The sequence below is a fragment of the Triticum dicoccoides genome, chromosome 1B (assembly GCF_002162155.2).
Source record: "Triticum dicoccoides isolate Atlit2015 ecotype Zavitan chromosome 1B, WEW_v2.0, whole genome shotgun sequence".
Classification (NCBI taxonomy): domain Eukaryota; kingdom Viridiplantae; phylum Streptophyta; class Magnoliopsida; order Poales; family Poaceae; genus Triticum; species Triticum dicoccoides.
Window position 1 is genome coordinate 361766051 of NC_041381.1, and position 17149 is coordinate 361783199.

The 17149-nt window shown below is 43.0% G+C and overlaps 1 pseudogene; it reads right to left on the bottom strand.

The window, feature by feature from the left end:
• Positions 1–888: 888 nt before the first annotated feature.
• Positions 889–11417, bottom strand: LOC119350382 (annotated as a pseudogene).
• Positions 11418–17149: the final 5732 nt, after the last annotated feature.

Sequence of the window (17149 nt, forward strand, 5' to 3'; positions counted from 1 at the left end):
GCACAAAAATAGCTTCAAAATATGGATAATCTTGCATTGCAAGAGGGCGTGAGCTGATAGTGCAAACGAAAAAAAAAGAGGACACAACCTGAAATCTTTCTGCACTTGAATATAAAGAAGATTGAAGTGTCACCTGCAGAAATAGCAACATGTTGATCAGTAAAAATAACTTCAATAGAAATCAAATGTGAGGAACTGAAAATGGCTAAAACAAAAATGAACAGTCCCAACATATATAACTAACAAAGAAAATGGCGGTGGAAAATAATAATAATAATAGGTAAGTCGTGCATTAACACTGTAAATGGGTCGGTCTAGCCGCGGAAAATTCCCAAATGCACAAGAGAATTGCACGTTGTTCCACAAAGATAGAAAGAGACAATCCAGCATACATCGAGAATTACATGAGAACGCGTCGGTCTAGCCGCGGAAAAATTAAATCTGTAAATGGGTTCCCTTTACTCCATGTTAGATCAGGGACCATTATGTCTGAGTCCAACATTCTTCCAAATGATGTTCGTGACCAGTTTTCACTTTCTTCCATCCACTTCGAAAGAACCGACGAAGATATATTACAAGTCATCCATCATAGGTCATGATTAAAAACAACAGAGTATATATATAAATGATAAAAAAACATTCCTTATGCTATGGAAGAATGCACTACAATGGAACAAGAACCAGAATAATACACAAGTAATCATAAACAGAGAATTGATTTAGGATCGCAATTCAACATTTTTTTTGAGAAAATTATCATTGTAATCTGTCTCTGTTGGATCAATCCCTGGGCTTGAATTGCAGGAGAGTGAATTCTACGCTTCTAGGCATCCCTTCTAGATGAACAAAAGTGGGTAAAAAAATTTGAATTCTGGTCCCATTGCACAATCAAGTATGTACATAGGGCAACATGCTCGTGGGCTTCTGGGCATCCCTTCCTACCTCAATTATGACACCGGCCTGGAAGTATAGCTACCTTTTCTCACGCTAGATCAACTTTACGCTGATTTCAACAATGATTTGATGGTGCTTGAACATTGTCCTATTTCCCATATTTGTTCTTTTCACAATTTTATATAAGAAAAGGTAGCGTGTATTTGCTTCTGTGTTCAAGAATCTAAGAGAGAAATAGTATTTGCAAGACTATAGAAACTACCTCAGTGCGAAAACGTACTGCAAACTATTAAAAAGATCCTAAGATGAATGTAATGTATATTTTTTGGAAGTGCACAGCGCAATATTACAGAGTTCGGTAGAGGCTTCAAGCCTGTCAAGTCTAAATGGTAGAATACTTGTTTCTCAGAACTCAACAGGGGAAATGTCTTTGCTAGCAGTTTTTTGGTCAGGTTTCTAAATAAACATGTGAAATTTCTTTTTGGAAAGAGCACGTTACCTCTTCAATGCTTGCATTCTGCATCTACAAGGTAAAGCATAAACATGTAAAATACAGTTAGCCTTTGTAATAAATTTTTATTAGCAGATCCAACATATGTTTCCTAGCTAGATGATAGAGCTAGAAATCTCACCAAGAGATCGTCGTCGCCCTGCTTGAAGCTCCTATTTGCTGAAGATGTGACACCAGAGTCGTCTGAGCTTCCACCAGGCAATGTGTAGACAACCTTGAGCTTCATTTCCTCAATCACCTTATTAGCCTCCTTGTTAAACTGAGGAATACATGTAAAGGTGGAATATAGTTGGTGGAACAATCATTTTATCCAGATGACAATGCAAGGCTAAATCATATCATAGAAACCAATGATTATGAGTTTTATGCTCACAGTCAGGGGGGATTTCATCCATGTCGGTGCTGGCAGCCACCCTGGTGCTCTGAATCAAGAATTTATCCTTTGATTGCATATCTGGGGGGTAATCTTTCTGTGACTGTAGGGTAACTATAACCCAAAACAAGAAGGCAGATGCACGCACATCAGAACCAAATGAAGAATCCTGGAGTATGTATGCATGTATGCATGCTTACTTGTTATCGTGCAAGAATCCCACGGCTGGACGATGCTCGCGTTCGGTCGGACGAAGTACTTCCTCGGAGACGTCGTCTTGACCTGAAAAATGAAAAAAATAACAAATTCTGATCAAACCTGAACCTCGATCTTCTTCAAGAGCTTCACCGAAACGCACAGCGGAAAACCAGAGTCCTCGCAATTCTCCGATCCAATGAGAAACGCTGAAGCTAATCAAAATCAGTAGCAGTCGGTGGTCACCGCTCTCACGACATAACACGCGCGCTGCATGAACAACACGCGTCAAACACCTCGCCGCATACGGAATCAAAGGACGCAGGAGGGAAAACGGGCGCACGGGGAGCAGAGTGGCGGATACCTCATTGCCCTCGACGTTGAACCAGTCGACGGTCAGCACAGTGCGGATAAGGCGCTACCTGGCCTCCCGGTGCTCCTCGTCCTCGTAGTCGACGTTGTCCTCGTCCTCGGACTCCCGGCGAAGGGGCTCCCTGAAGGAAATATGCCCTAGAGGCAATAATAAAGTTATTATTTATTTCCTTATATCATGATAAATGTTTATTATTCATGCTAGAATTGTATTAACCGGAAACTTGATACATGTGTGAATACATAGACAAACAAAGTGTCACTAGTATGCCTCTACTTGACTAGCTCGTTGAATCAAAGATGGTTAAGTTTCCTAGCCATAGACATGAGTTGTCATTTGATTAACGGGATCACATCATTAGAGAATGATGTGATTGACTTGACCCATTTCGTTAGCTTAGCACTTGATCGTTTAGTATGTTGCTATTGCTTTCTTCATGACTTATACATGTTCCTATAACTATGAGATTATGCAACTCCCGTTTACCGGAGGAACACTTTGTGTGCTACCAAATGTCACAACATAACTGGGTGATTATAAAGGTGCTCTACATGTGTCTCCGAAGGTACTTGTTGAGTTGGCGTACTTCGAGATTAGGATTTATCAGTCCAATTGTCGGAGAGGTATCTCTGGGCCCTCTCGGTAATGCACATCACTATTAGCCTTGCAAGCAATGTGACTAATGAGTTAGTTGCGGGATGACGCATTACATAACGAGTAAAGAGACTTGCCGGTAATGAGATTGAACTAGGTATTGAGATACCGACGATCGAATCTCGGGCAAGTAACATACCGATGACAAAGGGAACAACATATGTTGTTATGCGGTTTGACTGATAAAGATCTTCGTAGAATATGTAGGAGCCAATATGAGCATCCAGGTTCCGCTATTGGTTATTGACCAGAGACGTGTCTCAGTCATGTCTACATAGTTCTCGAACCCGTAGGGTCCGCATGCTTAAGGTTTGATGACGATTTGTATTATGAGTTTATGTGTATTGATATACCGAAGGTAGTTCGGAGTCCTGGATGAGATCTGGGACATGACGAGGAGTCTCAAAATGGCCGAGACGTAAAAATCGATATATTGGACGACTATATTCGGACATCGGAAAGGTTCCGAGTGAGTCGGGTATTTATCGGAGTACCGGAGAGTTACGGGAATTCGCCGGGGAGTATATGGGCCTTATTGGGCCATACAGGAATAGAGAAGAGAGGCCAAAAGGAAGGAGGCGTGCACCCCTCCTCTGGTCCGAATTGGACAAGGGGTGCAACCGCCTTTTCCTTCTTCCTCTCCCCCTCATTCCTTTTCTCCTACTCCAACAAGGGAAGGAGGAGTCCTACTCCCGGTGGGAGTAGGACTCCCCCCTTGGCGCGCCCTCATCCTAGGCCAGCCGCCTCCCCCCTTGCTCCTTTATATACGGGGGCAGGGGGCACCTCTAGACACAACAATTGATCATTGATCTCTTAGCTGTGTGCGGTGCCCCCCTCCACCATATTCCACCTCGGTAATATTGTAGCGGTGCTTAGGCGAAGCCCTGCATCGGTAGCATCATCAACACCGTCATCACGCCGTCGTGCTGACGGAACTCTCCCGCAAAGCTCTGCTGGATCGGAGTTCGTGGACGTCATCGAGCTGAACGTGTGTAGAACTCGGAGGTGCCGTGCGTTCGGTACTTGGATCGGTCGGATCGTGAAGACGTACGACTACATCAACCGCGTTGTCATAATGCTTCCGCTTTCGGTCTACGAGGGTACGTGGACACACTCTCCCCTCTCATTGCTATGCATCATCATGATCTTGCATGTGCGTAGGAATTTTTTTGAAATTACTACATTCCCCAACAGTGGCATCAGAGCCTGGTTTTATGCGTAGATGTTATATGCACGAGTAGAACACAAGTGAGTTGTGAGCGATACAAGTCATACTGCTTACCAGCATGTCATACTTTGGTTCGGCGGTAATGTTGGATGAAGCGGCCTGGACTGACATTAGGCGTACGCTTACGCGAGACTGGTTCTACCGACGTGCTTTGCACATAGGTGGCTGGCGGGTGTCAGTTTCTCCAACTTTAGTTGAACCAAGTGTGGCTACGCCCGGTCCTTGAGAAGGTTAAAACAACACTAACTTGACGAACTATCGTTGTGGTTTTGATGCGTAGGTAAGAACGTTTCTTGCTCAGCCCGTAGCAGCCACGTAAAACTTGCAACAAGAAAGTAGAGGACGTCTAACTTGTTTTTGCAGGGCATGTTGTGATGTGATATGGTTAAGACGTGATACTATATTTTATTGTATGAGATGATCATGTTTTGTAACCGAGTTATCGGCAACTGGCAGGAGCCATATGGTTGTCGCTTTATTGTATGCAATGCAATCGCCCTGTAATCGCTTTACTTTATCACTAAGCGGTAGCGATAGTCGTAGAAGCAATAGGTGGCGAAATGACAACGATGCTACGATGGAGATCAAGGTGATGATGGTGATCATGATGGTGCTTCGGAGATGGAGATCACAAGCACAATATGATGATGGCCATATCATATCACTTATATTGATTGCATGTGATGTTTATCCTTTATGCATCTTATTTTGCTTTGATTGACGGTAGCATTATAAGATGATCTCTCACTAAATTTCAAGGTATAAGTGTTCTCCCTGAGTATGCACCGTTGCAAAAGTTCTTCGTGCTGAGACACCACGTGATGATGGGGTGTGATAGGCTCTACGTTCAAATACAACGGGTGCAAAACAGTTGCACACGCAGAATACTCAGGTTAAACTTGACGAGCCTAGCATATACAGATATGGCCTTGGAACACTGAGACCGAAAGGTCAAGCATGAATCATATACTAGATATGATCAACATAGTGATGTTCACCATTGAAAACTACTCCATCTCACGTGATGATCGGACATGGTTTAGTTGATTTGGATCACGTGATCACTTAGATGATTGGAGGGATGTCTATCTAAGTGGGAGTTCTTAAGTAATATGATTAATTGAACTTTAATTTATCATGAACTTAGTCCTGATAGTATTTTGCAAATAATGTTGTAGATCAATAGCTCGCGTTGTTGCTTCCCTATGTTTACTTGTGATATGTTCCTAGAGAAAACGAAGTTGAAAGATGATAGTAGCAATGATACGGACTGGGTCCGTGATATGAGGTTTATCCTCATTGCTGCACACAATAATTATGTCCTTGATGCACCGCTAGGTGACAAACCTATTGCAGGAGCAGATGCAAACATTATGAACGTTTGGCTAGCTCAATATGATGACTACCTGATAGTTTAGTGCACCATGCTTAACGGCTTAGAATTGGGACTTCAAAGACGTTTTAAACGTCATGGACCATATGAGATGTTCCAGGAGTTGAAGTTAATATTTCAAGAAAGTACCCGAGTTGAGAGATATGAAGTCTCCAACAAGTTCTATAGCTAAAAGATGGAGGAGAATTTCTCAACTAGTGAGCATGTGCTCAGATTGTCTGGGTACTACAATCGCTTGAATCAAGTGGGAGTTAATCTTCCAGATAAGATAGTGATTGACAGAGTTCTCTAGTCACCATCACCAAATTAGTAGAACTTCGTGATGAACTATAGTATGCAAGTGATGACGAAAATGATTCCCGAGCTTTTCATGATGATGAAATCAATGAAGGTAGAAATCAAGAAAGAGCATCAAGTGTTGATGATTGACAATACCACTAGTTTCAAGAAAAGGGCAAAGGGAAAGAAAGGAAAACTTCAAGTAGAATGGCAAGCAAGTTGTCACTCCCGCGAAGAAGCCCAAAGCTGGACCAAAGCCTGAAACTGAGTGATTCTACTGCAAAGGAAATGTTCACTGGAAGCGGAAATACCCTGAATATTTGGTAGATAAGAAGGATGGCAAAGTGAACAAGGGTATATTTGATATACAGTTTATTGATGTGTACCTTACTAGTGTTTATAGTAACCCCTGGGTATTTGATACTTGTTCGGTTGCTAAGATTAGTAACTCGAAACATGAGTTACAAAATAAACAGAGACTAGTTGAGGGTGAAGTGACGATGTGTGTTGGAAGTGGTTCCAAGATTGATATGATCATCATCGCACACTCCTATATTTTCGAGATTAGTGTTGAACCTAAATAAATGTTATTTGGTGTTTGCGTTGAGCATAAATATGATTAGATTATGTTTATTGCGATACGATTATTCATCTAAGATAGAGAATAAATTGTTATTATGTTTACATGAATAAACCTTCTATGGTCATACACCCAATGTTGATGGTTTATTGAATCTTGACCATAGTGATACACATATTCATAGTATTGATGCCAAAAGATGCAAAGTTGATAATGATAGTGCAACATATTTGTGGCACTGCCATTTGGGTCATATCGGTGTAAAGCGCATGAAGAAACTCCATAAAGATGGACTTTTGGAATCAATTGATTATGAATCATTTGATGCTTGTGAACCGTGCCTTATGGGCAAGATGACTAAAACTCCATTCTCCGAAACAATGGAACGAGCTACTGACTTATTGGACATAATACATACCGATGTAAGCGATCCAATGAGTGTTGATGCTCGTGGTGAGTATCGTTATTTTCTGACCTTCACAGATGATTTGAGCAGATATGAGTATATCTACTTAATGAAGCACAAGTCTGAAACATTTGAAAAGTCCAAAAGAATTTCAGAGTGAAGTGGAGAATCATCGTAACAAGAAAATTAAGTTTCTACGATCTGATCGTAGAGGAGAATATTTGAGTTATGAGTTTGGCCTTCATTTAAGAACAATGTGGAATAGTTTCATAGCTCACACCACATGGAACACCACAGCATAATGGTGTGTCCGAACATCGTAACCGCACTTTATTGGATATGGTACGATCTATGATGTATCTTACGATTTACCACTATCATTTTGGGGTTATGCATTAGAGACATCTGCATTCACTTTAAATAGGGCACCATCAAAATCCGTTGAGACGACGCCTTATGAACTGTGGTTTGGCAAGAAACCAAAGTTGTCGTTTCTTAAAGTTTGGGGCTGCGATGCTTATGTGAAAAAGTTTCAACCTAATAAGCTCGAACCCAAATCGGAGAAGTGCATCTTCATAGAATACCCAAAGGAAACTGTTGGGTACACCTTCTATCAGAGATCCAAAGGCAAGATATTCGTTGCTAAAAATGGATCCTTTCTAGAGAAGGAGTTTCTCTCGAAAGAAGTGAGTGGGAGGAAAGTAGAACTTGATAAGGTAATTGTACCTTCTCCCGAATTGGAAAGTAGTTCATCACAGAAATCAGTTCCAATGATTCCTACACCAATTAGTGAGGAAGTTAATGATGATGATCATGAAACTTCATATCAAGTTATTACAGAAACTCGTAGGTCTTCCAGAGTACGGTCCGCACCAGAGTGGTACGGTAATCCTATTCTAGAAGTCATGTTACTAGACCATGATGAACCTATGAACTATAAGGAAGCGATGATGAGCCCAGATTCCGCAAAATGGCTTGAGGCCATGAAATCTGAGATGGGATCCATGTATGAGAACAAAGTATGGACTTTGGTGGACTTGTCCGATGATCGGCAAGCCATAGAAATAAATGGATTTTCAAAGAGGAAGACGGACACTGATAGTAGTATTACTATCTACAAAGCTCGACTTGTCACAAATGGTTTTTTGACAAGTTCAAGGTGTTGAATACGATGAGATTTTCTCACTCGTATCGATGCTTAAGTCTGTCCGAATCATGTTGGCAATTGCCACATTTTATGAACTCTAGCAAATGGATGTCAAAACTGCATTCCTTAATGGATTTATTAAAGAAGAGTTGTATATGATGCAACAGAAGGTTTTGTCAATCCTAAAGGTGCTAACAAAATGTGCAAGCTCCAGCGATCCAACTATGGACTGGTGCAAGCATCTCGGAGTTGGAATATACGCTTTGATGAGTTGATCAAAGCATATAGTTTTATACGGACTTGCGGCGAAGCCTGTATTTACAATAAAGTGAGTGGGAGCACTACAACATTTCTGATAAATTTATGTGAATGACATATTGTTGATCAGAACTAATGTAGAATTTTCTGGAAAGCATAAAGGAGTATTTGAAAGGACTTTTTCAGAGAAAGACCTAAGTAAAGCTACTTACATATTGAGCATCAAGATCTATTGAGATAGATGAAGACGCTTGATAAGATTTTCAATTAGTACATACCTTGACAAGATTTTGAAGTAGTTCAAAATGAAACAGTCAAAGAAAGAGTTCTTGCCTCTGTTGCAAAGGTGTGAAATTGAGTAAGACTCAAATCCCGACCACGGCAGAAAATAGAAAGAGAATGAAAGTCATTCCCTATGCCTCAGTCATAGGTTCTATAAAAAGTATGCCATGCTATGGACCAGACCTATTGTATACCCTGCCTTGGTTTGGCAAGGGAGTACAATAGTGATCTAGGAGTAGATCACTAAACATTGGTCAAAAATTATCCTTAGTGGAATAAGGACATTGGTCAATCATGGAGGTGACAAGAGGTTCGTCGTAAAGGGTTACGTCGATGCAAGTTTTGACACTGATCCAGATGACTCTAAGTCTCAATCTGAATACATATTGAAAGTGGGAGCAATTAGCTAGAGTAGCTCCGTCCAGAGCTTTGAAGACATAGAATATTTGCAAAATACATACGGCTCTGAATATGACAGGCCCGTTGACTAAAATTCTCTCACAAGCAAAACATGAACACACCTTAATACTCTTTGGGTGTTAATCACATAGCGATGTGAACTAGATTATTGACTCTAGTAAACCCTTTGGGTGTTGGTCACATGACGATGTGAACTATGTGTGTTAATCACATACAGATGTGAACTATTGATGATAAATCACATGATGATGTGAACTAGATTATTGACTCTAGTGCAAGTGGGAGACTGAAAGAAATATGCCCTAGAGGCAATAATAAAGTTATTATTTATTTCCTTATATCATGATAAATATTTATTATTCGTGCTAGAATTGTATTAATCAGAAACTTGATACATGTGTGAATACATAGACAAACAGAGTGTCACTAGTATGCCTCTACTTGACTAGCTCGTTGAATCAAAGATGGTTAAGTTTCCTAGCCATAGACATGAGTTATCATTTGATTAATGGGATCAAATCATTAGAGAATGATGTGATTGACTTGACCCATTCCGTTAGCTTAGCACTTTATCGTTTAGTATGTTGCTATTGCTTTCTTCATGACTTATACATGTTCCTATAACTATGAGATTATGCAACTCCCGTTTACCGTAGGAACACTTTGTGTGCTACCAAACGTCACAACGTAGCTGGGTGATTATAAAGGTGCTCTATATGTGTCTCCGAAGGTACTTGTTGAGTTGGCGTATTTCGAGATTAGGATTTGTCACTCCAATTGTCGGAGAGGTATCTCTGAGCCCTCTTGGTAATGCACATCACTATAAGCCTTGCAAGCAATGTGACTAATGAGTTAGTTGCGGGATGATGCATTACATAACGAGTAAAGAGACTTGCCGGTAACGAGACTGAACTAGGTATTGAGATATCGATGATCGAATCTCGGGCAAGTAACATACCAATGACAAAGGGAACAATGTATGTTGTTATGCGGTTTGACCGATCAAGATCTTCGTAGAATATGTAGCAGCCAATATGAGCATCCAGGTTCCGCTATTGGTTATTGACCGGAGACGTGTCTCGGTCATGTCTACATGTTCTCGAACCCGTAGGGTCCGCACGCTTAACGTTCGATGACGATTTGTATTATGAGTTTATGTGTATTGATGTACCGAAGGTAGTTCGGACTCCGCGATGAGATCGGGAACATGACGAGGAGTCTCGAAATGGTTGAGACATAAAGATCGATATATTGGACGACTATATTCGGACATCAGAAAGGTTCCGAGTGATTCGGGTATTTATCGGAGTACCGGAGAGTTACGGGAATTCGCCGGGGAGTATATGGGCCTTATTGGGCCATACGGGAATAGAGGAGAGAGGCCAAAAGGAAGGAGGCGCGCGCCCCCCCTCTGGTCCGAATTGGACAAGGGGTGCAGCCCCCTTTTCCTTCTTCCTCTCCCCCTCTTTCCTTCTCTCCTACTCCAACACGGGAAGGAGGAGTCCTACTCCCGGTGGGAGTAGGACTCCCCCCTTGGCGCGCCCTCCTCCTAGGCCGGCCGCCTCCCCCCTTGCTCCTTTATTTATGGGGGCACGGGGCACCTTTAGACACAACAATTGATCATTGATCTCTTAGCCGTGTGCGGTGCCCCCCTTCACCATATTCCACCTCGGTAATATTGTAGCGGTGCTTTGGCGAAGCCCTGCGTCGGTAGCATCATCAACACCGTCATCACGTTGTCATGCTGACGGAAGTCTCCCGCAAAGCTCTGCTGGACCGGAGTTCGTGGGACGTCATCGAGCTGAACGTGTGCAGAACTCGGAGGTGTCGTGCGTTCGGTACTTGGATCAGTCGGATCATGAAGACGTACGACTACATCAACCGCGTTGTCATAACGCTTCCGCTTTCGGTCTACAAGGGTACGTGGACACACTCTCCCCTCTCATTGCTATGCATCACCATGATCTTGCGTGTGCGTAGAATTTTTTTTGAAATTACTACGTTCCCCAACACTCCCGCGGCGTACGGCGGTTCCAGCGGCGGCGGCTCGGCCACGATGGAAGGGCTCGGCGGCGGCTCCCGCGGTGAAGGGGCTCCCGCGGTGAAGGGCTCCCGCGGTGAAGGACGGCTCCGGCGGTGGCTCGGGCGCGACGGACGGGCTCGGCGGCAACTCCCGCGGCGAAGGGCGGCTCCGGCGGCGACTCGGGCGCGACGGACGGGCTCGGTGGCAGCTCCCGCGGCGAAGGGCGTGGCGGGCGGCTCCGGCAGCGGGAGGAACAGTGCGGGAGGAGGAGGAGTGGGCAACAGGTCGAGGTCGTGCGGGGCGAGAGGACGTGGGGTGTGCGTTGTTTGTTTGTTTTTCTCAACGGCGAAGCGGTGGTTGAACAGAGGATGTGCATGGTGAGACGAAGCGGGGATTAACATTTCGTTAACGAAGACTATTTTGTTAACGACGTATTTAGGCCGTTGATGATGTGATTAGACGGTCCAGATTATAAGTTGGATGTGCCTTCTCTTCCTTTTATAGTGATAGTAGATAGATTATTAAAGTAATGGCATGGTGGGTAATTAAAGCGTAAAACGCGTTTAGTATACTGGAGGGATGTAGACTATCAGATAGCAGGTTTCGATGGATAGGATGATCTGGTTCCGTGTCCTCTCTTTCTTTTATAGTGATAGTAGATAGTAGATAGATGGAACAACTTTGGTTTGGAATGGTTGGCGAGCCTGCTTGTTTACCTCGGATGCTGGTTCGATCCCAGCTATTGCATCTCTATTCTCGAATTCAAATATTAATTTATGCTGTCTAATTAATAATGGATATAAAGTGTGTGTATCTTCAGGTGGGTAGCTGCACACGTGCTTAGCTCGTTGTTGTAGGTTCGAGGCGTGAGAAGATCGTTTTTTGCTCAATTAAAATTTATTCTACCAACAGTTGGACCCTCTTATCAAGTGCTCTTGCGTGAAAAAAAGGCAGTTTTAAAAAAAAGCACACAGATGCCCCATCTTCATTGTTGAGTCGCTGACAGCGGGCCACGCGCCACGCTGGCATGCCTCGTCACCGTTGCGTTCGTATACAAAAGCGGTTAGCACCGTATTTGCACGCTCAAGCCAAGTTTTTGCATCATTTCGATGTAAACCACAAGTTGTAGCATTAAAGTGACCGTTTGCGCCAAGTTCTGGCACCACCAGTGTAATTGACTCACTCAAAATCTAAGCAAGTAAGATAAACAAATCTGTAAAACGCCACACCCGGTGAGAAAGCGCCACATCCGGCTATAAAAAACAGGCTACGATGCCTACAAACCTAGCCTATTATTAACTCGCCATCCAAATCGGCTGAAGATAGCCCGTGCTACCGTCTCCCATCGGCTGCACCCAATAACCATAAGCTCCCTGTAGTCCGCATGAGTGAGCAACAACCACATACGGATCCAGACTGTAGCTCTATAGATAACCTGCAAAAAATTAGTGAATTTTGTCCCATTAAAAATCATATCATTTTGAGTGTTTCATATAACCCATAATAGCGCACATATCCCTATCCGAATATGTTTAGCTGTGTGTATGTCTACTCCATTAAGCCACGTCCCAAATAACGTGTTTATACTCATTGGAGGATTAACGATAAAAGCTATATGAATGGATCGCCATAACAGTTTTACAAGTGGACATTTGAGAAAAGGTGTTTAATTGTCTCGTTTTAATCACAAAACAACATCTAGGTTGACCGACTCAATTCCTTTTCATCAGATTATCTTTGGTCAAAATCTTTGTGGACAAACCACATAAAGATCTTGATTCAGAGTGGAACTTTAATCTTCCATATGTGTAAAGAGCTCGACAATGGCCCGGAATCAATTAAGTCCAAATACATGGATTTGACAGAGAATACTCCATTCGTGGTTAAGTTCCAACTAATTGTGTCCGCCTGATCTGAAAGTTGAACATCCATCAACCTACGTACCAGGTGTAACTAAGCATTCTGACGTCCCCCTACAAGAGATCTCCTAAATTGGATATTAAGTGATACTGAGTTTAATACTGTGGCGACATAATCTTCCTTACGTTGCACAATATTATATAGAGAGGGGTATTGTAAGGCCAGGGGCGTCTCCCCTAGCCAAGTGTCCTCCCAAAACCTAGTAGAAGTACCACTACAATAAGAACTTCACCCGCTGGAAGAAAGTTACTTTTATCTTCATTAACCCTTTCCAAAAGGGTGAGTCTGTTGGTCTTGCATTCACTTGGGCCAAAGTCTTAGTATGTAGGTATTTATTCCGCAAGATTTGTACCCACATGCCTTCGGTCTCCGTCGATAATCTGAATAACCATTTGCTAAGCAAACATCTATTCTTTACCTCTAAATTCTTGATCCCTAACCCGCCTTGGTCTTTGGGTCTACGCATAATATCCTATCTAGCCACTCTATACTTCTTCTTGGCCTCGTCGCTTTGCCAGAAGAAACGAGATCTGTAAAAGTCCAATCTTTTCCGTACGCCTACCGGTATTTCAAAGAAAGATAGGAGGAACATTGGCAAACTCGTCAAAACCGAGTTAATCAACACCGACCTTCCTCCGTAAGACATGAACTTGCCCTTCAAGTAGCTCAATTTTTTCAAATCTATCTTCTACACATTTTCATTCTTTGTTCGTTAACCGTCTATGGTGAATTGGGATCCCTAGATAACTAAAAGGTAGGGATCCCATTTCACAACCGAATAAGCTTCTGTAATTATCATGTTCTTCTTTAGCTCTCCCAAAGAAGAACAGTTTGCTTTTACTGAAATTGATTTTGAGCCCGGACAATTGCTCAAAAAGGCATAAAATAAGTTTCATATTCCTAGCTTTTGCAAGATCGTGTTCCATGAAAATAATAGTATCATCCGCGTATTGTAAGACGGAGACGCCCCCCTCAACAAGATGGGGAATGATACCTCCTACTTGGACACTCTCTTTAGCCCGACTAATAAGCACTACCAACATATCTGCTACGATATTAAACAGCACAGGAGACATGGAGTCTCCCTGTCTTAGTCCCTTACGAGTCTGGAAATAATGACCGGTGTCATCATTGACCTTTATCCCGACACTGCCTTTCTGTATGAATGAATCCACTTTATACCTCCAGGTATCATTGAATCCCTTCATACGTAAGGCTTGCTGTAGGAAGGGCCATTTGACCTTATTATACGCTTTTTAAAAATCCACTTTGAAGACAACCCCATCGAGTTCCTTCGAGTGGATTTCGTGCAACGTTTCATGTAGGACTACCACCCCTTCTAGGATTTGTCATCTTGGCATGAAAGCAGTTTGAGTGGGTTGCATAACCGAATGTGCAACCTGCGTCAACCTATTCGTGCCAACCTTCATAAACATCTTAAAGCTTACATTGAGAAGACATATTGGTCTAAACCGCTCAATGCGAACGGCTTCCACCTTCTTTGGCACAACGTTATTGTTCCAAAATTGAGGTGGAACAAATTTAGGTGGCCTTCAAATAAATCATGGAACATAGGCATGAGATCACTTTTTATGATATGCCAACATCTTTGATAGAATTCGGACGGGAACCCGTCTGGCCCAGGCGCTTTATTATGTTTCATTTGTGTTATGGCATCGAACACCTCTTTCTCAGTGAACGGGGTAGACAAGACCTCATTCTCTTCTAAGTTGAGTTGTGGTATGTCCCCGGTCACACTCTCATCAAGAGAGACAAAACTTTCTTGGGTGCTCCTAAAAGTTTCTTGTAATATTCGAAAATGTATAGTTTTAGATTCTCTTGTTCTACAATTGTACCCTCATCTTGTTCTAGTTGCACTATCTTTTTCTTCCTATGCTTCCCATTATCAATCATGTGAAAGAATTGTGTATTATCGTCCCCTTGGATGATTTTAGACACTTTTTCTCTAAGCGCCCATTTCATCTCCTCTTCTCTCATGAGGGTTTGCAACTTCTTCTCGGCCTCATTCTTAATATCTCTCTCAGAAGAATTAATAAGGATTGATTTTGCTTTCACGTCAAGTTCATTAATAATTCTTGTCAATCTTTCCTTTTCCACTTTATATAAACCACTTTGGTGTTTGGCCCAGCCTCTCAAAAACTGGCGCAGATGTCTAATTTTGTTTTGCCATCTCTCCACACTAGAAGACCCTCCCATGTCTCTGGCCCATTCAGTTGCAATGAGCTCCATGAATCCTTCCTTCTCAAACCATCCCAGTTCGAAAGAGAAAGTATTTTTGTTTCCCACATGGGTCGCTTCCCCGGAAACAAACAATAGTGGGGTGTGGTCAGAGATGGCCCTCTGTAAGGCCTGAACCGTAACAAGTGGATATTTTTGTTCCCACTCGACACTAGAGAGAACCCTGTCCAATTTCTCGTAAGTAGGAACAGGCAAAGAATTGGCCCACATGAATTGCCTACCAGTGACGTTAATCTCCCTCAAATCAAGGCTTTCAATTATCATATTAAACATGAATGACCATCTCCCATCGAAGTTGTCATTATTTTTTTCCTCTTGTCTTCTAATAATCTTAAAATCTCCCCCAACCAAAATGGGCAACCTTTCATCCCCATAGATTCGTACTAGATCCGCGAGGAATTTAGGTTTAAGCTCTAGCTGTGCCGCACCGTATACGGCCACCAAAGCCCATCGGAAACCGTCAATTTTCGACCTTACACGAAATTTGACAGCAAAATTACCGTGGACCACATTTAGCACTTCTAAAGTTTCGCACTTCACCCCAAGTAGTATCCCTCTGGATCTCCCCCTTGGAGGTAGATAGTGCCAGTCAAAATCACCCCCCCTCCAGAAATGGTCACCCCAAGTTAGGTGGTAGCTAATGGATTAAAGAGACTAACCAAAAACAAAGATACTTTTTAGCCCCTCTGTCGGTGTCAAAACCGGCGGATCTTGGGTAGGGGGTCCCGAACTATGCGTCTAAGGTTGATGGTAACAGGAGGCGGGGGACATGATGTTTACCCAGGTTCGGGCCCTCTCTATGGAGGTAATACCCTACTTCCTGCTTGATTGATCTTGATGAATATGAGTATTACAAGAGTTGATCTACCACAAGATCGTAATGGCTAAAACCCTAGAAGTCTAGCCTATATGATTATGATTGCCTCTATGGACTAAACCCTCCGGTTTATATAGATACCGGAGGAGACTAGGGTTGTACAAAGTCGGTCAGAGAAAGGAATCTTCATATCCGAACGCCAAGCTTGCCATCCACGCAAAGGAGAGTCCCATCTGCACACGGGAGGAAGTCTTCTGTCTTGTATCTTCATAGCCCATCAGTCTGGCCCATGTCACATAGTCCGGCCGTCCGAGGACCCCTTAATCCAGGACTCCCTTAGTAGCCCCTAAACCAGGCTTCAATTACGAGGTGTCCGGTGCGCAGATTGTCTTCGGCATTGCAAGGCGGGTTCGTCCTCCGAATACTCCAAAATAGTCTTTGAACACAAGAATCGTGTCTGGCTCTGCAAAAAAAATTCTAGATACAACCACAGAGGGTATAATATTTCACGAGTCCAATCTGTTGACAACTTTCTGTAGCGTGACATCACGTCGCTGCCCGGCCATTATTTCGAACCGTTTTTTAGCCTGCCGCTCCATATTTCGAGATGCGGTTTCATTGGCACGTCTTGTCAAAGTAGAGATCATGTCCCCTTATTGTGGAATTCTCATCAATATGGGCGTGGGTAACCCAACCGTTCTGTTGGCATAATTCCTTGGGAATCGGCAGGTTTTAAGGCCTAGGAGGGGGCGTTTGATATTCATCGCCTTTATAAAGGGGCTAAGACCCGTCTTTTCTCCTTTACGCCAACCCTTTCCTCATCCTCTCCCACCTCGATTTCCAGCACCCAAGGTTCAATTTAATCGCTTCGCATTTCTCAGTCATGTCCGGACCCAGCCCTCTAGGCCGGTGGGTGGCTTCCTCTATCACAGAGGAGGATATCGCGAAGCTCCGGGAGGCAAGATACCTAACTGCGGAAATCCCCCACAGGCTTCCTGCTCAAGGGAAGGTTACTCCTACTCCCAGATCCGGCGAGAGGGTCGTATTGTCACGCCCAATATGCAATACTATCCTAAAGAGACTCGAAGGTCCCACCAAGGATAGAACCGCATATTGATACGCTTTTGCAAGGTGGAT